The following is a 5,483-nucleotide window of genomic DNA, read 5'->3' as shown; positions in this document are numbered from 1 at the left end:
AGGAGAGTAGAGAGATTTGGGAGGCTTCATCCTCCATCATTTAGTAGGGCTGAGTCCGAGGATGCTCAGGGCTTCTTGAATAAGTGCCATCGGATTCTTTGCACGGAAGGTATTCTGGAGACCAGTGGGGTCTCGTTCACTACTTTTTAGTTTACTAGGGCTGACTTCAGATGATGGGAGGCTTATGAGAGGCGCAGTACAGTCGGTGTAGCACCACTTACATGGCAGGAGTTCTCCGTTCTCTTATTGGAGAAGTTTGTGCCGTAGTCTCATAAGGAGGAGCAGCGTAGGCAGTTTGAGAAGCTACCATATGATGACATGTCCGTGAACTAATATGATATGAGGTTTTCCGTGTTGGCTTATCAAGTAGTTTTGTTGATTCCCATGGATAGAGAGAGGATTAGGAGGTTCATTGATGGCCTCATATATTAGTTGCGATTTCTTATGACTAGGGAGAGGGTATCTGGTGCTAATTTCGACGAGGTAGTCAATATTGCTCGGCAGATAGAGATGGGCCTCAGTCAGGAGCGTAAGGAGAGGGAGGCCAAAATGCCTTATGGATCGGGTGGTTTCAGCGGTGTTCCTTTTGTGGGTCAATTCTACCATAGTAGGGGTGGTCCTTATAGGCACACTCAGATGGCTCATCCAGTTCACCGTGATGCATCATCCAGCCATGGTTCATATAGTGCTCATCAGGGTCAGTTATCTCTCAGTGCCCTCCCAGCTCAGAGTTTGTCTCGTGCATAATTAGTTCAGGGTTCATCTGTGCCAGGTTCTTTTGATAGTTATTTCGGTTCTCAGGGCCCGCCTCAGTACTCACCACCATTTATGGAGAGGGGTTATTTTGAGTGTGGAGATCTGGGTCACATAAAGAGGCATTGCCCCCACCTTTCGGGAGGTCTAGCTCAGTAGAGGAGTAAGACTACGACTTAAGCACTAGTTACTTCACCACCCGCCCAGCTAGCTCGGGGTGGGGCTCAAGTAGCTAGGGGTCGCCCTAGAGGGGAAGGCCGATCAGGCGGCGGTCATGCCCGATTCTATCTATTCTTGCCAGGCCAGATGTTGTTGCTTCAAATGCAGTGATCATAGATATTATCTCAGTATGCCACAAGGATGCTTCTGTATTATTTGACCGTTGTTCCACTTATTCGTATGTATCATCGTATTTTGCTCATTATCTGGATATGCCTTGTGAGTCCTTAGTTTCATACGTTCATGTATCTTTGCTAGTGGGCGATACTATTGTTGTGGACTGCGTATATCGGTCATGTGTAGTGACTATTAGGGGATTGGAGACTAGAGTTGACCTCTCACTACTTAGTATAGTTCATTTCGACGTGATCGTGGGTATGGATTGGTTGTCTCCATGTCATGCTACTCTGGATTGTCATGCTAAGACTCTGACGTTGGCGATGCCGGGGTTGCCAAGGATCGAGTGGAGAGGTTCTCTAGATTATGTTCCCAGTAGAGTAATTTCCTATTTGAATGCCCAACGATGGTTGGGAAGGTTTGTTTATCTTTTGGCCTTTGTGGGGGATGTTGGTGCTGATACTCCTACTATTGATTCTGTTCCGGTGGTGCGAGATTTTCGAATGTGTTTCCGGTAGACGTGTCGGGTATGCCACCTAACGGGGATATTGACTTGGTGCCGGGAAATTAACCCGTTTCTATTCCTTCGTATCATATGGCACCAGCTGAGTTGAAGGAATTGAAAGAGCAACTTTAGGAACTTCTTGATAAAGTGGTTTATTAAGCCTAGTGTGTTGTCTTGGGGTGCACCGGTTCTGTTTGTGAAGAAGAAGGATGATACTATGCAGATGTGCATCGATTATAGGCAGTTGGACAAAGTTACAATAAAAAAAAGTATCCTTTGCCGCACATTGATGATCTATTTGACTAGCTTCAGGGAGTGAGGATGTTCTCTAAGATCCATTTGAGATCTAGGTATCACTAGTTGAAGATTCGGGTCGGATATTCTAAAGATGACATTTAGGACCCGTTACGGTCATTATGAGTTTCTTGTGATCTGTTTTGGGCTGACCAACGCCTAGCAGCATTCATACATCTATGAACAATGTATTTCAGCCTTATCTCGACTCGTTTGTCATAGTATTCATTGATGATATCCCGGTGTACTCTTTTAGCCAGGAAGAGCATGCCCATCATTTGAGGTTTGTATTGCAGTGATTGAGGGAGGAGAAGCTTTATGCCAATTTCTCCAAGTGTGAGTTTTGGCTTAGTTTAGTGGGGTTCTTGGGGCATGTGGTGTCTAGTAAGGGGATTCTGATGGATCCGAAGAAGATAAAGATGATTTAGAGTTGACCCAGACCGTTCTCAGCTACAGAGATTCAGAGCTTCCTCAATCTGGCTGATTATTATCATCACTTCATGGAAGGTTTCTCATCTATTGAATCTCCCTTGACCAAATCGACCCAGAAGGGTGCTCTTTTCAGGTAGTCGGATGAGTGTAAAGAGAGCTTTCATAAGTTCAAGAGTGCTTTGACAACAACTCCAGTTCTAGTTTTGCCTTTAGCTTCAGGCTCTTATACATTGTATTGTGATGCTTCTCGGATTGATATTGGGTGTGCCTTGATGCAGGAGGGTAGGGTAATTGCTTATACTTTGTGCCAGTCGAAGCCCTATGAGAAGAACTACCCTATTCATGATGTGGAGTTGGCTGCCATCGTTCATGCATTGAAGATTTGGAGGCATTATCTCTATAATGTATCTTGTGAGGTATTTACGGATCATCGGTGTCTCTAGAACTTATTCAAACAAAAGGATCTAAATTTGAGGCAGCGGAGATGGTTAGAGCTGCTAAAGAACTATGATATTACTATTTTGTATCATCCCGAGAAGGCCAATGTGGTGGCCGATACCTTGAGTAGGAAGACAATTAGTACGGGTAGCCTTGCATTCATCCCTATTGGTGAGAGACCGCTTGCAGTTGATATCCAGGCCTTAGCCAACCAATTCGTAAGATTAGATGTTTTGGAGCCCAGTCGGGTTCTAGCTTGTGTGATTTCTCGGTCTTCCTTATATGATCACATCAGAGAGCGCCAATATGATGACCCTCATTTGCTTGTCCTTAAGGATAAGGTTTAGCGCAGTGATGCCAAGGATGTTACTATTGGGGATGATGGGGTATTGAGTATGCAGGGTCCGATTTATGTTCCTAATGTAGATAGGCTACGTGAGTTGATTCTTGAGGAGACCCACAATTCGCGATATTTCATTCATCTGGGTACCACAAAGATGTACCAGGACTTGAGGCAACACTATTGGTGGAGAAGGATGAATAATGATATAGTGGGATTTGTAGCTCGGTGCCTTAATTATCAGTAGGTAAAGTATGAGTATGAAAGACCGGGTGGATTGCTTCAGAGGTTTGACATTCCAGAGTGGAAATGGGAGCAGATCACCATGGATTTTGTAATTGGGCTCCCATGGACTTCGAGGAAGTTCGATGCTATTTGGGTGATTGTGGATCGGCTGACCAAGTCTGCGCACTTCATTCCAGTTGGTACTACTTATTCCTCAGAGTGGTTGGCTGAGATTTACATCCAAGAGATTGTTCGCCTTCATGGTATGCCAGTGTCCATCATTTCAGATCGGGGCACGCACCTTACATCACAGCTTTAGAGAGCCATGCAGCGAGAGTTAGGCACCCAGATTGAGTTGAGTATAGCATTTCACCCTTAAATGGACGGACAGTCCGAGCACACTATTTAGATATTTGAGGATATGTTATGTGCTTGTGTCATTGATTTCAGGGGTTCATTGGATCAGTTTCTGCCGCTCACGGAGTTTGCATACAACAACAGCTATCAGTCGAGCATTCAGATGGCTTCATATGAGGCTTTGTATGGGAGATGGAATCAATCCCGGTGGGTTGGTTTAAGCCGGGTGAGGTCAGGCAATTGGGTACTGACTTGGTTCAGGATGCTTTGGGAAAGGTTAAATTGATTCAGGATCGGCTTCGCAAGGCGCAATCTAGAGAGAAGAGTTATGCTAATTGGATGGTTCATGATGTTTGCTTACATGGTACGGAAGAAGGTATTGCTCAAGGTTTCACCCATGAAGAGTGTTATGAGATTCAGGAAGATGGGCAAGTTGACCCCTCGGTATATTGGGTCATTTGAGGTACTTTAGAGGATTTGAGAGGTGGCTTAAAACTTGCCTTGCCACCTAGTTTGTCGAGTGTACATTCAGTGTTTGATCTTTCTATGCTCCGAAAGTATGTCGGCTATCCATCTCATGTTTTGGATTTCAGTATGGTTCAGTTGGATGGTGATTTGACTTATGATGTAGAGCCGGTGGTCAATTTGGATCGGCAGGTTAGAAAGTTGAGGCCAAAGGATATAGCTTCAGTGAAGGTGCAGTGGAGAGGTCAGCCAGTTGAGGAGGCTACTTGGGAGATCGAGCGGGAGATGCGGAGCAGATACACACACCTGTTTGAGACTCCAGGTATGTTTGTAAACCCGTTCGAGGATGAACGTTTGTTTAAGAGTGGGTGGATGTAATAACCCTGGCCAGTCATTTCGAGAGTAGTAGCCCCGTTCCCCCATTTACTACTCGTTATATGCTTTATAATTGTTATATGGCTTGTTGGGGTAGTTTGTTCAGATCCGAAGAGGTTTCGGAATGAATTGAGACACTTAGTCTCAAGGCTGAAAGCTTAAGTTGAAATAGTTGACCGGATGCTAACTTATGTGTAAATGACTCCAGAATGGAGTTTTGATGGTTCTGTTAGCTCCATCGGATGATTTTGGACTTAGGAGCATGTCCAGATTATGATTTGGAGGTCTTTAGTGGAATTAGGTTTGAAATGGAGAAGCTGGAAATTTGGAAGTTTTACCAGGCTCGGATTGGGGTTTCGAGAGTTGGAGTAGGTCCGTAGTGTCATTTGTGACTTGTGTTCAAAATTTGAGGTCAATGGGATACGATTTGATAGCATTCGGCATCAAATGTAGAAGTTAGAAGTTCAAAAGTTCATTAGACTTGAATTCATGTGCGATTCGTGGTTTTGGCATTGTTTGTTCTGATTTGAGGGTCGATTAAGTTCGTATGATGTTTTGGGACTATTTGGATTTTTGGTTGAGGTCCTGGGGGCCTCGGGTGATTTTTGGATAGTTAACAGATCAATTTTGGGATTTGGAGGACTGTTGAAGCATTTCTGGTGTGCAGTTTTAGTTTCTTTGTTCTCGTTCGCGATGGGAGTCCCGGGTTTGCGGAGGGTAGTTGAAGGCAGGTGAAGAATATTTCTTTACATTCATGAAGGGGGAGTCGCGTTTGTGAAGGACTGGGTAGGTGATGCATCGCTAACGCGTGAAGGATGTCGCGTTCGCGAAGAGGCAGCGGGACCCACGCATTTGGTCTTCGCGTTCGCGAAATAGGGATCGCGTTCGCAAAACTAGGGGTCAGATAGGCATCGCGTTCTCAAGCGGAGCATCGCATTCGCGTAGAACTCTTTGGGGCAGCAT

The sequence above is a fragment of the Nicotiana sylvestris genome, chromosome 9 (genome assembly GCF_000393655.2).
Source record: "Nicotiana sylvestris chromosome 9, ASM39365v2, whole genome shotgun sequence".
In the NCBI taxonomy this organism is placed as follows: Eukaryota; Viridiplantae; Streptophyta; class Magnoliopsida; order Solanales; family Solanaceae; genus Nicotiana; species Nicotiana sylvestris.
The sequence above is the reverse complement of the archived record's forward strand: the minus strand, read 5'-3'. Positions refer to the sequence as shown.